This window comes from Ziziphus jujuba, chromosome 3 (genome assembly GCF_031755915.1).
Source record: "Ziziphus jujuba cultivar Dongzao chromosome 3, ASM3175591v1".
Taxonomy (NCBI): domain Eukaryota; kingdom Viridiplantae; phylum Streptophyta; class Magnoliopsida; order Rosales; family Rhamnaceae; genus Ziziphus; species Ziziphus jujuba.
In genome coordinates, this window is record NC_083381.1 from 9,701,293 (window position 1) to 9,717,027 (window position 15,735).

General features: G+C 30.9%; 1 long non-coding RNA gene across 1 annotated transcript; it reads left to right on the forward strand.

Annotated features, from left to right (window-relative positions):
• The first annotated feature begins 13,178 nt into the window (after positions 1–13,178).
• LOC132803288 (uncharacterized) lies at positions 13,179–14,762 on the forward strand. The gene is made up of 2 exons (XR_009638362.1): positions 13,179–13,501; positions 14,259–14,762. It is a non-coding gene; the product is annotated as an uncharacterized LOC132803288 (long non-coding RNA).
• The last annotated feature ends 973 nt before the right edge of the window (positions 14,763–15,735 follow it).

Consider the following 15,735-nt stretch of genomic DNA (forward strand, 5'->3'; position numbering starts at 1 on the left):
AACTACCCCCATGTCCTTCCCAAACTAATAACTCCCTAATGCTACAATTAGGCACACAAAGTTTGTTTTCTTTAAACAAATATCTCTTAAATATGTAAAATTTATTAAATCCATGTTTCAAACAGGTTCTAAATATTTCTCCAAAGTCACTATCATGCTCATAAAGTTCCTTTAATTGTTTAAAACCAAGCAATCTAGCATCTAAGGTAGAAAAGAGAACATACCTTCGGGATAATGCATTGGCAATCACATTCAATTTCAAAAGTCTTAGAAAAATTTGGCAAAAGTAATAAAGGTGCATTACATAATTTTTCTTTCAACAAATTAAAAGATTTTTCTTGTACTTCCCCCCATTTAAAGCCAATATTCCTCTTTACAACTTCATTCAAAAGTGCTGCGATGGTGCTAAAGTCCTTGACAAATCTTCGATAAAAACTTGCCAAACCATGAAAGCTCCTCACTTGAGTGATAGAGGTTGGTGTCGGCCACTCCTTGATTGTTTAAACTTTAGGTTGATCAACTTTGATTCCTGCAGCACTTACTGCAAATCCTAGAAAAACAAGCTCATCTTTGCAAAAGTCACACTTCTTCATGTTAGCAAACAACCTTTCTTTCCTAAGAATATTTAAAACTTGCCTAAGATGGTCCAGATGTTCATCTAAGTTTCAGCTATACACTAAAATGTCATCAAGGTAAACAACCACAAATTTACCAATAAATGGATGCATAACATGATTCATAAGTCTCATTAAAATACTGGGTGCATTAGTTAAACCAAAAGGCATGACTAACCATTCATACAACCCATATTTAGTTTTAAATGCAGTATTCCATTCATCACTTTCTTTCATCCTAATTTGATGGTATCCACTCCTAAGATCAATTTTAGTGAACATGCAAGCACCATGCAATTCATCAAGCATATCATCTAATATAGGAATTGGATGTCTATATTTAATGGTGATATTATTTATAGCCTTAGAATCAACACACATTCTCCAAAAGCCATCTTTTTTAGGCACTAATAAAATAGGAACAGCATATGGACTCATACTCTCATGAATATAGCCTTTATCAAGTAACTCATTTACCTATTTTTGTAGCTCCTTTGTTTCTTCGAGATTGCTTCTATATGGTCTATTTGGTATGGCAGCCCCTGGCACAAAGTTAATTTGATGTTCAATCCCTCTAATTGGTGGTAATGCCTTTGTAATTTCATCTGGAAAGACATCTTCAAAATCTTGCGAAAGAGAAAGAATTGAACTTGGCAATTCAAGTTCTTTAAGGTTAGCTTGATCATTAAAATAATTATCTTTATAAATCATGACCAGTAATGATTTCTGATACGAACCTAGGACGACCTGCTCCTAAACCCGTATTATATTAGCCAGGATCTTAATTAAGTTCAAGTTCTAATGGAATGGACCTCAACCCCTAACCAACCTGTGGTTAGAAACCTTGGTATAATGTAGACGCCACAATAGGGGATGGAAAACCTATTGATAAGTCAAGCTAAAACAACCAATTCTCTAATGTAGACGCCACAATAGGGGATGGAAAACCTATTGATAAGTCAAGCTAAAACGCCACAATAGGCTTAGGTGTTCTCAAAGAACAAAGAGATAATTAATCTCACAAGTATTTTCTTAATCAAATCAAAGTTTTTATTCTTATTGATAACTAAGCCTTTAAATAGGCTACAAAGCCACTAAATTCAACCCTAAAAATAAAGAAAACCAGCCACCACACATAAAGAAACCTAGTTGGCTGAAACTATACTTCATTTCCTAATCTAAGTTTGATTAATTAATTCCTTTATATTAAATTAGGAATTAATTAATTTACAATGGAAAGAATAAAATAAAAACCTTCCTAAAGTTATTTTTCCAGAAAATAAATAAATAAAAGCTAAAAAGTAATGGTAGTTTCCTAAAACAAAAAGTAAAAACAAATTAGGAAACTAAAAATGCTAGCCTTTTTGATCAAGTTGACTTTGATCAATCTTTGACCTCTTTGAGCTTCAAATCAGCTTGTAGATGATTTGTAGGATGCCAAATAAGCTGAATATGAAGTTCCACACGTTGCCCATGCTTGGAAAAATAAGAAAAGGCTAATACAGTAAAATACAGTAAAGCCAGCAAGCAATACAGCAAATTCGGCCAAATTGTTGATGCTGTCCGTACAAGCCCTTTTTGATTGCATTTGAGGCTGATTTAACTTGATTCCATGACCTATTAGGCATATGTATTGAACCCATAAAGCATTGGAACCATTTCATGCTTCCCGGACTCCAAAAATGTACCAAAACCATCACCCGGGTCCGTATCGGCTTCCACCACTTGGATGCTTAGAATAGGCTTTGTATCTTCAAGTATGGACAAGCTCTGTTGAGATTGATTACCCCCTGTATAAATACTCCCAGGTTGTTCTTAAATCTCTTAATTTGAGCTCTTGTGATTGGCCTAGTCTTCATCCGTGTCGAGTAAGCACCCTAGCGGGTTATCGGTTGAGCGGCCTCGGGCGGAATCACATCAATTTCTTACTCAAGATAGCTTATTTACATCTCCAAAACTCGAATAATTTTTTTTATTCTTTCTTTCTTTCCTTTCTTTCCCTCTCTCTCTCTTGGCCACCACACAATTTCCCTCACTGTCGGCTTTTCTCACACTCTCAGGTTTCTCTCCCCTTCTGACATCACTTTCGGCTTTCTCTTGGTTTTTCCACTCAAGTTGGGTCTTAGAACACTTACCTGGTTGGTATTGCATGGCTTAGACTCCTTGGATGGGTGCTGTTGCCATAGGGACAATGCTAGCTCTCTCTTTGAGTTGTTCGGACCACCCTCCTTTGTTTTATTTGTATTTGATCTTTGTACACCTCTTTAGGAGTTAATGCCTCCAGCTTGACCTTCTCACCTTTAATCTAAAAATAATACTATTCTCTCTACCATAATGAATAGCATCTCTATCAAATTGCCAAGGTCTACCAAGTAAAATATGTCCAGCATGCATAGGTACAACATCACACAAAACCATATCCACATATTTATCAATGCTAAATTTTACTTTGGCTTGTTTATTAACATTCATCTCACCACTATCATTAAGCCATTGTAACCTATATGGTTCTAGATGTTTAATTGTTGTCAAGCCTAATTTATCTACCACAAGATTACTAATTACATTGGTACAACTCCCATTATCAATAATCATGCTACAAATCTTACATTGGATTTCACATTGGGTGTGGAAGATGTTCTCTCTTTGAATCTCATCCTTATCTTTGTATGCATCCAGCACTCTCCTAGAAACCAAGCTTAATTCAACATGGGAAGCGTTCAAAGTTTCGGCCTCACCTTTAAGCTCTTCCTCCTCCTATTGCTCGGTTTCATCACCACTTTCTTCACTTTCCGATTCTAGCTCACCATTATCCTTCAACACCATGATTCTTCTATTTGAGCATTGGCTAGTGATGTGTCCTTATCCCTGGCACTTAAAACAAATAATTTCTCTTGATCTTGATGGTTTAGGATCAGATTTTACATCATTTTTATGTGCTTGGATAGATTTGACTTTAAGCTCCTTCCTTAGCCAATTGGTGCTTTCTTCTCCCACCTTCGGCTTTGGCTTGCTTTCATAGGTTGGATTGTTTCTCCAGCCACTTGGAATTGCTCTTCTGCTGTTGGAAACTCCTCCAAATCATGAGCCTACACGCCTCCTCTTGAATTGATGTTCTAATTTAATAGCCACATGCAACATCTCCTCCAATTCCATATATTGTTGCAATTCTAGTTGATTGGCTATTTCACGATTCAAACCACCAAGAAACCTTGCCATGGTTGCTTCTCTATCTTCATTCATACTTAACCTCATTATAAGCATCTCCATCTCCTTGTAATGATCCTCCACGGACCTACTTCCTTGAGATAAAGATTGAAGCCTTTGATGCAGCAACCTATGATAGTGTGATGGTACGAATCGCTTCCTCATGGCTCCTTTCATTTGACACCATGTAGTGATCAAGTTATCACCAACTCTTCTTTGGGTGTTTTGCTCATTAGTCCACCATTGGAGTGCATAATGACCAAACTCCATTGCTGCCAACTTCACCTTCTTGGCCTCCGAATAATTATGACAATAAAAAATCATCTCCATTCTCTTTTCCCATTCCAAATATGCTTCCGGATCACTTTTTCCATGAAAGGTGGAATGTTTACCTTGATATTCCCTAGTTCATTATCTTCATTTCTTGCTGGTCTCTCACAGATTGGCCTTTCTTGAAGTTCAAAAATTTCATCAAACCCTTCATCCAAGTCATCTCCAAAATTACTTCTCCCAAATTCCTCTCTTGGTCGCCATCGGCCTCCTCAACCTTGACCTCGACATCCATGAGCATTCAACCTTATATTCGGCCCTCTTTGTGATGTTTCTATCATGTCCATCATTTGATCTATGTTGTCAAATCGGACATTCATCCGCTGTAATTGGTCCAATATAGCCCTCATGTCTGTTTGCTCACCACTCTCCAGAGCTCGGGAACCACGATGGAATCCTACGGACTCCTCTTCATTAATTCTCAAAGGTGGATCTCCTCTTCTCACCCTCGAATCTGCCATGTTAGTATAAATAATGCAAAATAAAATAAATTCTCACCAAATATCACTCCCTCACGTGTTTCACTCAATCAAGGTCTCGACACTCGTGTTTTTATACTAGTTTCGGCTTTTACCCTCTTTTAAACTCACACACTCTTGCCTTTTTCCACTCAATGAATTATCTCAAAGTTCTAATTAAAACACCCACAAAACAGCAATTAAATTACCAGTATGTTTTAATTAAACTTATCAACAAAACAGTAGCAAAAAGCAAGCAATACCGATGAATTTAACAAATCCTAGTTTTCGGCTTTCTAGGCAAATAAAGCAAGATAATAAGGAAAATTTCAGAATTAGCAAGAACTGGACCAAATGGTAGGAGATTAAGGATTCAAGAATAAAATTTATAAAAAAGAATTTCAAACACGAACAAGAATCAAATCGAACAAAAATATAGAATTGTGTTGGTTGTTGTTCTTGTAATTCAAGTTTTATATCAATTCCTTTAACTAATTTTAATCCAAATAATTTAAGCACTCAAACTTCAAATATCCAGCAACAAAAATAATTCTCCAGCAACTCCAAATATTGAATAAATAATCAACAAAGCAGCAGCTCTAATAAATTTCCAGCAATAAATTTCAACACCTAAAAACTGAATTTTTTTTTATTCGGGTTTTCTTCTTCCTCTTTTTTTTTTTTTTTTTTTTCACTCACAGATCATAAAACAACTGCAGTAGCAAGAATCAACACCAAAATTGCAATTCCAACACCAAATAATAACCAAACCCGTGACCTCCAACAAAATACAAAAGTGCATTTTTTTTTTTGTTTAAATATATGAATGCAAATATTTAAGACTAAAACAGTAAAGAAAAACCAACAAAATCTAAAATTAACAAGAACAATGATGAAAAAAGACCAACAAACTAGGAAACAAAAATACGGTAAAACTAGAAAATCCTAGTTTAACTAGGAATGAGTTTTTTTTTTTAAAAAAAAAATGCAGAACGTGTATGATGATAGAAGCAACCTTAACCTAATGCTAAAATTGTAGATTAATACAAAAACAAATAAAGCAAATAAAGATAGATCAAACTTGAACAAAATTAAGCTCTGATACCAAATGATATGAACCTAGGACAACCTGCGCCTAAACCCGTATTATATTAGCCTGGATTTAATTATGTTCAAGTTCTAATGGTCATCTCAACCCTAACCAACCTGTGATTAGAATCCTTGGTATATCGAAAATGCCATAATAGCTGATGGATGTCCTATTGATAAGTCAAAACTAAAACACTCATGCACTAATGGTGTTTTAGGTGTTCAAAAGAATAAAGAGAATTCAATCTCACAAATAATTTTCTGTATAAAATTCAAGCTTAATTCTTATTGAAAAATAAGCCTTTAAACAGGCTACAAAGTCACAAAATAAAACCCTAAAAACAAAAGGGAAAATCGGCCATACAAAGTGGTTTCCTATGGTGGCCGAAATTCTCACTTCTTTCCTAAACTAATTTTGGTTAATTAATTCCTTTATTTTGAATTAGGAATTAATTAATTTACAATGAAAATATTAAAATAATAACTTTCCTAAACTTATTTTTCCAGCAAATAAATAAATAAAAACCAAAAAGTAATGGTAATTTCCTTAAACAAAAAGTAGAATTAAATTAGAAAACTAAAATACTAGCTTTTTGACAAAGTTGACTTTGACCATTCTTTGACCAATTTGAGCTCCAAATCAGCTTCAATATGCTTTTTAGGATGCCAAATAAGCTGACCATGAAGTCCCACACGTTTCCCTTGCTTGGAAGAAAGAGAAAAAACTAACTCAGCAAAATACAGTAAAGCGAGCAAGAAAACAGCAAAAATTTGGCCAAATTTCTCCCTATGCGCACGCCCCTCTTTTGAATGGTTTTGAAGCTGCCTTCACTTGATTCCATATCCTCTTAGACATATGTATTGAATCCATGAAGCATTGGACTCATTTCATGCTGCTCGGAAGCCTTAAAAGTACCAAAACCGCTACCTGGGCTCGTATAGGCTTCCACCACTTGTATGCTCAAAACAGGTCTTGGTTCTTCGGGAATAGACACACCTTCTTGATAATGAATTATTCCCTGGATAAAGGCAGCAAGTTGATCCCTAAACCTCTTAGCTTAAGCTCTAGTGATTGGCCCGATCTTCATCCTTATTGGGTTGGTACCCTAGCGGGTTGTCGGTTGTGCAAGCTCGGGTGGATTCTCATTACCATATGGGGATAGTGATCCAATTCAACTTATAAATAGTTTAGCCTCGTAACTCTGCTGCTTATGAATCCATGGGTCGGACGACCATTATAGGCAACCACCTCAGGCTGTATTGGTAGTAGTATACCTGCAACAGTTGATATCATAGGTTGTGTATTAGCATGTTATATGGTATACGTACCTCCACTATGAGTGCACATATTTCGTAGTGTATTTATGAATTTTAAAATTTTATTTTACTTTATTTTATTTCATTTTATCTTATCTATTTATGATTATGATTTTTTATCATTACCATTATTTGTTATTATTATTATTATTATTAATTGTTATGAGATTATTATTATTTGTTGTTAATGACATTATTTTATTATTAATGTTATTATTATTATTATTATTATTACTACTATTACAAGTTATAATTATTATTGATATTAATGTCGTTGTTATTGTTGTTGTTATTATTATTCATATTATTGTTGCTGTTGTTGTTGTTGTTATTGTTATTTTTATTATTATTATTAGTATTTGTCAGTGATATTGTTAACCACTATTGTGGTTATTATTATGGTAGCCTTCGGGCATGTGTAGTAGCCTTCGGACAAGTTATACTACTATTATTATTAATATTACTTTTATTATTGTTGCTTTATCATCCTTTTCTCTACATTTAAGCATTTGGTATGTTGGTAAAGTAATATAAAAATATAGTATTGTACTAAGTGGGTGGCGTGGGCAGACATGGATATTTAAAAGTATTCTTTGTTTATTAAACTATTTCTAGTATATATATTCTTATCCTTTATTATTGATGTGCTATCTTTTGTGGAAACTCATATAGTAAGGTAGGAGGAATAAGGAACTATAATATAGGAGTGTGTTTTTGTACAAGAAATTTTTGAGGCATGCTTAACCGTTAGGGGAGATGCGGCTGGATTTTCTATAGGATAGTCCAGTAGTATTTCCCCTAGGATCAAGGCTTATTTAGGGTCCTGGTAAAGGATCCGGGATGGAGCCTAACAGATATTGGCTTTAAGTTATGGATTATGGATTTGTATGTGTACTATTACCTTACCATGTACTATGATATGATATTTTTCATCCCCAGTTGATCACATGTTTCTTTTATATTGGATGTGAGGTACAACTTTATAGTTCCTTAGGATGTTAAAGGCTAATAGATAGTATTCCGCTTCCTATGACTATGTGATGTACTAGGACGCTAAATGTGGTCATATGATAGGTTTGATAGTGGACATAGTACATGAGTAATCGTCATTATTTGGATTATAACTATTGAAATATATATTTTTGCCTATACTTACATATTGGTAAGATAAATCTTTTATTAAATTATATATGCTATGGTAGTTATTTTTATTATTTATATATTCACATGGGATATAGTTTTGTTATATTTTGGAAAATTCATGGTTTTTGGTGAAAATTCATTTTTCAAATTAAGGGACTTTATAACTAATGAGCAAATGTCTTGAATGAAACGTTTTTAGTTAAATGAAATTATTTTTCTTAGTCAAATTTTTATTCACTTACTGAACTTGTCTCGTAGTTTTATGTTTATAAATTGTTCTGTTAGGCCTCAGCTGACAGGTTGCATACTATGTCTAGGCATTTTTCATCATCATCTTCATGATTTCACCCTTCTCTTATTTTTATTATTGGCGTACTTCCTTTACCAATGTATTATATCTATCTGCTTACTTTTCCTGTACTTATTATTTATGGTGTTTTATTTAATCTTAAACTTCTACACTTCTTTTAGATTGCTCTAGTGGATTAAATTAATATGTATGACTCTTATGTTATTTCTCTGTCTTTTGGACTTATGCTTGCAACCTTTGATGTTGACATTGTTGATTTGAGAAATTTTTAGAAGTGTTTATGATATTTTATTTGTACTATTAAATGATATCTAATTTATATGGAGGTTTTACTAGATTTATAGTAGAGAATCCGATGGGGTCTTCCCTAGATGGGACTACTTTAGATGTTTGGGAAGGACTCGAAAGCAATCTTGTCAACTTGGATCATTTACACTCCTAATCCTCAATATTAGCTACTGGCTAATAAATACTCTTATATTTATTTTGCAAATTTTTAAGCATGTTCAAATGTTTTTAGTTTTAATTGCCTAAGCATGATTTATAAGTTATATATTTCACTAGTTGGTATTTATGCTATATACTCATATATATGGTTTTGGCATGAAATGACAATTTGGAGCTATTGAAATGTTTATACAAGAATTGTGGTTTATAAATTTGCATGCTGAAATAATTAAATAACTAAGTTTGGTTTTGTGATATTAATTTTTGATTTACGTTACAATATTTGTTTTGAAAATGGAAAAGTATGGTTATGGATACATTGGTTATGAATACTGTATTGTTGGGTTTTAATAGATGTACCATATAATACTAGTGCTTTTGTTATATTATTATTATTATTGCTATTAGCATGTAGACTTCAGTCATCCTATGAATGATCACACAACATAAGAGAGAAATGGTTGGGTACTGTGTCACTCTGTTGTGATGATAATATGGCAAATTCTCCATGATATTTTTTGGACACTAAAGGATTGTGAGGTGGTTTCTTTCTCCTTCCTTATTATTTTGTGGTGTTTAGGAATGCCGTGCACCACTTGCCTAGTAGTACTAGGCATATAATGTGGTACATTATATGTTTTTCTGATTTATTTGTGATTTTATTGCCTTTTTATGATTAGTTTTTTAATATAATTCTAATATTTATGCCTAGTAGTTATCTTATGTTTAAATTTGTTTGTATTCATTTAATAATATTCATTGCAAACACAAGTTGGATTTTGTAAAATAGTTTTAAAAGTGAAACTTTTTAAAATAGTGTAATGCGAGATTTTGAGAAAATGATTTTCCAAAAATAAGTTATTATTTTCTTATGGTACTAAACCACTTATTGAAATATTTTTGTCTTACTTTTATTGCTTTTATTGTCTATTCAACTCTTTGCCCCGCAACCACAATAATTTACCTTCCCTTGTCTCTATATTTATATTTTTAGACATATTCACATCATCTGTATAACTTAAATTTAAAAATTACTCTTAGAATGCTTTGGTTTAAATTATAAACACAATAGTGTCTTTAGTTGTGTATGCATGGTCGTATAACCTTAGCATGACTATGTGGTGGTTGTTGTTACAAAACTGTAGTAAAGGGATTTGTATGCTCTTGCAAAATTATTTGTGTAGTTGGAGTGTTATTTCATTTGCATATGTTTGAGATTATCCATGGTTTTAAATGAGGTTTCGTTGGACTTTTTCATAAGGATGATTCAGTGGAACTTTCACAAATAAAGCTATTTAGGATTTCTTTTAGGAATCTTGCAGCGAATCCTGTCAATGAGAATCAGAATTCTAAACTAAAAATTTACGAATTTTTAAAGTATATGGCAACACATGACATACATTCATTTGTAAAGTTTTTGATTGTGATGTTGTTTTGTCTTTTTGTGGACGGAGTTGCTTCATTTTTTTTTTTAATAACAGAATACGATGATTTGAATTTAAGGATTACTGTTGGAAAAAATAATCACTTTGTCACTAGATATTGAAATCATAATGAAGGAACTCCTCTCCTCATCCATTAAAGAGAAATAAAATCGATCAGTACATGAAACATTTAACAAAATCATTATATTTTTATAATATGTAATTTTGAAAAACTCACATACCTTTCTCTTTTAATCTTGTTACCTTTTAATTAAAATGAGAAATTCAATATCAACAAAAGTAAACCACAAGTAAAACAAACAAATTAAATGATACCAGGCTGGGGTCCATTCTTAGACCGTCTTAACGACCACATACCCTATTTTTTAATGTTTCGTTTGAAAAATGTCTAGTTGAAATGGAAATTCATTCCTGCGATTTAGTTTTTTAGGAATTAGTTTCTAAGAAATAATTTTTTTCTTGCCATGTTTAGCGAGTAATAGGAAAGTTGAGACTTGTAAGTAATTGAATTTAATATTGTTTAATAAATTAAGGAAAATATGTATTTTTTAAAAAATTCAAAACTATTTTCTATAAGATTCTCAAAATAACACATTCATAGGTGAGAACAACTTTACAACATATTTTCCTATATTGGTGGGAATCTAATTATCTAGATTCATATTTTTCCACCTCACAATAAATATCCAAAAAAATTTAAAAGTTATCACTTTGATAAGGGAACTAGCTTCCCTCTTATTTTACCATTATCTAAACAGGCCGTGGCTTCTTTTAAATAACGACCACAAATACTTGCTATAAGGATTGTCACATTCATAATAATTCCCATATTATATATCTACAAAATGGAAAAAATAAAAAAAAATCTATATTTGGCTAAAAGTAAAATGATAACATATTTTCATTTGTATATAAAAAGAGACATTATCATTTATAAATGGCCTATTTTGTTGTCGAGACATGTCATTTATAAATGGCCTATTTTGTTGTTGAGACATGTCATTGCACTAACTTAAGTATAACTCTAGTTTGTAATATAAATTTGTTTAAAATTTTCTTTATGTTTTAATAAATTTAAGGGCAATTGGTGTGTTTGACCTCTGAAGTTATCATGCTTTGATACCAAAGTTCAAAATTTCGGTCTCGGTAGAAATATCGAAGATTCAAAATATTTCTATGGAAATATCGAAAAGTATCAATAAAAATTCATAAAAAATAATGGAAATTTATTTTAAAAATTGAAATTTTTTGTTGAAACTTTAACATTAACTTATTTAATCAATCAATTATTAAATTGATTATAAAATTGTAAAAATATTGAATAGATATTATATTTCTCTTAATCAATTTAATTTATAGTAAGTAGTAATGATTATAAATAAATTATTATTAATAAAAATATGTGAAAGAAAGTATATTTTTGATAAATTTTTTATTATTTAAGATAAAACATTTATTATAATTAATATTTCATAAATATCATCTTAATATTCATAGAATTATTAGGTAATTGAAAATTATTGGTCTCTTTATCGTTCCCATTTTGAGATGTGAAATGTGAAAAGTAATTATTAAAATATATATCTCGTTAATAATTTTTCATATAATTATTAATATGTCAACTATAAGAATCTTGTATTAAATATAGTTATTAATTATAATTATCCTCAATGTTTAATATAACATATTCTATTATTTTTTATTTTATTTGCTTAATGTTATTAGTTTAAATTTATCAATACCAATTCTACATAATATTATATTTCCATGTTATTATTTTATATTATTAACTTGTAATTATGGGTTTCTAATGAATTCATCTTATACAAAATATATAGCAAGTATATATGTAACTTATCGATGAATAAAACCTAATAAGGTTATTAAATTTAATTCATTCTATTTTATTTATATCACTAAATACTTAAAAAACAATTAAAATATTAAATATATATATATATCACTAAAGTTAATTTGTTAAAATAATTTATTAAATATCAATAATATTTTTTGATTTTTTATAAAAGTATTTAAAAAAATTTCATAGATATTTCCAAAATTTCCATGAAAATTTTGGAAATTTACATGAATATTCTAGAAATTATGATAGATATTATGAATTTTTTTAACGAAATTATTAAAGATTTAATGTGAATATTTTGATGGAAATTTTCACGTAAATTTTGGCAAAATTTTAGAAATTTCGATGGATAGTATGAAAATTCTACCCGTTTCAATTTGTAACCTAATTTCTTTTCGAGCACTTGAAAAAACAAAAATTTCGAGAAAATTTTGAAGAAAATTTCGATATTTAAAACCTTGTTAGATACTTTAGTCCATAAATTTTTTATTTTGACACTTTGGTTTTTGAAGTCAAATTTTCTTTAAAATTTTGTCCCTAAAATGTCCCTAAAATGCCACAACATGATCATTAAAGGATCATTTGTGTAAGTGAAATTTAGTTTAAGAAGAATTTGTTCAAGCAAAATTTGACTTTAAGGACCAAGATGGAAAAAAATTTAAGAACTGTGTCAAAAAATATTCAATTCAAAGGGAAACATACTAATTACCCTAACTTTAAATATATTTCATTTTTGTATGTTTGGCCTGGAGTTAAAATTATTAAAAATACACATCAAAGTTATTAAGAATACACATCCAAATCTGGATTCAAACCTTTAGCTAAACAAAAGAACTTTCATCTATAAAAATACATTTTATCTTTATTAAAATATTGACGTTTATCGTTTGCAAACTATACGCCTCAAGAGTGCTTGACTAGAACTAAGATAGCCAAGTCAAAACTATACGGCTCAAGAGTGCTTGACTAAAACTAAAATAAACCAAATTTTCAAACGGGGCATTAAATGATTGAATCCAAATTTACTCTATAAATAAAATCAAACGGACTTTATTCCCTTCTTACATCCATGCTCTTTTTTTTTTTTTTTTTGGCTGAATCCTTCATTGATCTAAGTTGGGGGCTATAGAAAATATTTGAGATACTTTGTTTTATCTTCCTCCTCTACATCAAAATGACTTTCTCCAAGGCCTTTATCTTCACAAGGGTTATCATCTTGCTGATATTCTCGGCAGTTGCTATTGCCACGCTTCAAGATGCAAAACTCAATCCGAACCTCGGTTAGTACCACACCATTGTTTGGTAACAATTTTCTCTTTCTTTTTTCTTTCTTTTTTATTCAATTTTATCTGTTCGGAAAATCGTTCGAAAATTTCTTTGTCTTTTTCAAGTAGCTGAAGGAATTCACAATTTAATTGTACAAACATTCTCAAATGCATGCAGCATACTAATTAAAATTAATACACCCATATCCATTTAAAAATATGCAGTTTAAGTAAGTTTTAACAAGATAAAGTTTTAGCAAGATACAGGCAGTGTACAATAGCGAATATAGTTTATTCGGTTAATTACACCTGTTGCTTGGCACCTTTGGTCCTTAAATTCAAAATGTTTTATTTTCGGCTCACAAGTTTTAATTTGTTGTATGGTCAAATTTTTTATTTATTTCTTTTGCTAAAAGGTCAAATTGAATATTTTTAGAAAACCGTAATTAACTATTATGTCATTTTTAATCAACACTAAATACAATTTGTTGCACTGTATATTCTTTGGCTTTTTTTTTTTTTTTAAAAGAAAAGGGAAAATATATTTTAACACACTCAAATCATTAGTTACCGTTTTTCAATCTAATTAGACCAAAATGAATTTAAAGCCTAATTTTAAACGTTTTAAGTTTGAGAACCAAAAGTACAACTTTTCCTAATTGCAAATATGAAAGAGCAATTAACCTTAGTTAGCAGCTGAATTATTTCTTTTCTTTTTCTTTTTTCTTTTTTTTTTTTGGGAAATATGAATGCGTCATATATGGTGGTGCAGGACGAAGAGTCCTTAGTTTAGCTAACCAGCGTCCCCTCCAACCCGACTCTCCCTCAAACAGAGCAGGCACACCGTTGCCACCATCACCTAGTGGCCGCCACATAGACACAGCACCATCACCCTATGATGGAACACGGGTGCCACCATCCCCTAGCGGCGGCGTCCCACCAGCTGGGTAAGGTACGCTTCCATCCTACGGCAAGTCCGCCTGGAAAGAGAACTTGCTTAGCCAGCCACCGGAAAAGCAATATGGATGTTAGAGAAGGACCGATATGTTACCCTATTTAATGTGATTTATAATTGAAGGTGAGTGTACGCTATAAAATTAACTGTGTGCATAAGTGCTAAGAGTATGTGTTTCATGCTACAGCTCAGTTTTATTTTAAGGATATTGTGTCAATTACCATTGTGTGTGATATGTGCTTACGTTTATTATTATAACAGCTTGGTTTCAAAATTATAATGTATTATATATAGCTTTTTTATTCAGGTAAAATTTGGTAACGCCTGAGTTTTATATTTTATTTCTACTTATATGTAGTTTGCTTAGTTTCAATGTTACTGTTAGTTAAACATTTTAAATTAACTACAATTTATTTGAAAAGAAAAGAAAAAATTACAAATAATTTGAAATGGTTTTCAATTTAATGTTTATGTTTTTTTCCTCTAAAATTATAGTTAGTAGAAGTATCCAACAAACTTTAACTACCATAAACAAACACTAACAAGTATTTGAACTGCTCTCCTTTTATGACACTTAAATCACTATGAAGTGACTTATCTCCCCATCCATCGAAGAGATAAATAACACATTAATGGGTGCATGAAAAATTAATAAGATCATGATATTTAATATCTTAAAATTTTTACTACCTACACTCATATACTTTTCCCTTTTTTTTTTTTAATTAATAATGAAAATTTCATTATCAATAAAAGGAAAGCACAACAAAAACAAACAAGTAGCTAGCCCAATTGCCAGAACATGATAAAAGATTGGGGTCCGTTCTAGCCCTTTTGCCATATATCTAAATATACTAAAACAGCGACCACACACTACTTATTTTTATTTTTATTTATTTTTATTTTTATTTATTTTTATTTTTTATTTTTGGGTTTGATGTCGAACGACCACATATTTGCTATGAGGATTATGACACCCTAATTAACAATTATCTTGTCATTATATCTTTAAAAAAAAAAAAATTTGTGTGCCGTGTTTAATAACGTAACACCCAAATCTTAACATGGGTTATTACTACGCTGTCGTTTGTTCTCACATTCAGACAGTTTTGATAGCATTTTTCTTTCTTTCTGTAATCATCAATACTTTAGAATTTTATACCAATTTTCTGAAATTTTATTCCAGCAATCATAGTACTAAGAATATTAATGCACCCATATATACCCATCTAAAATCATACGGCTAAGCAAAGTTTCATCAAGATAATTAACATATAAGGATATCACAAGGTGC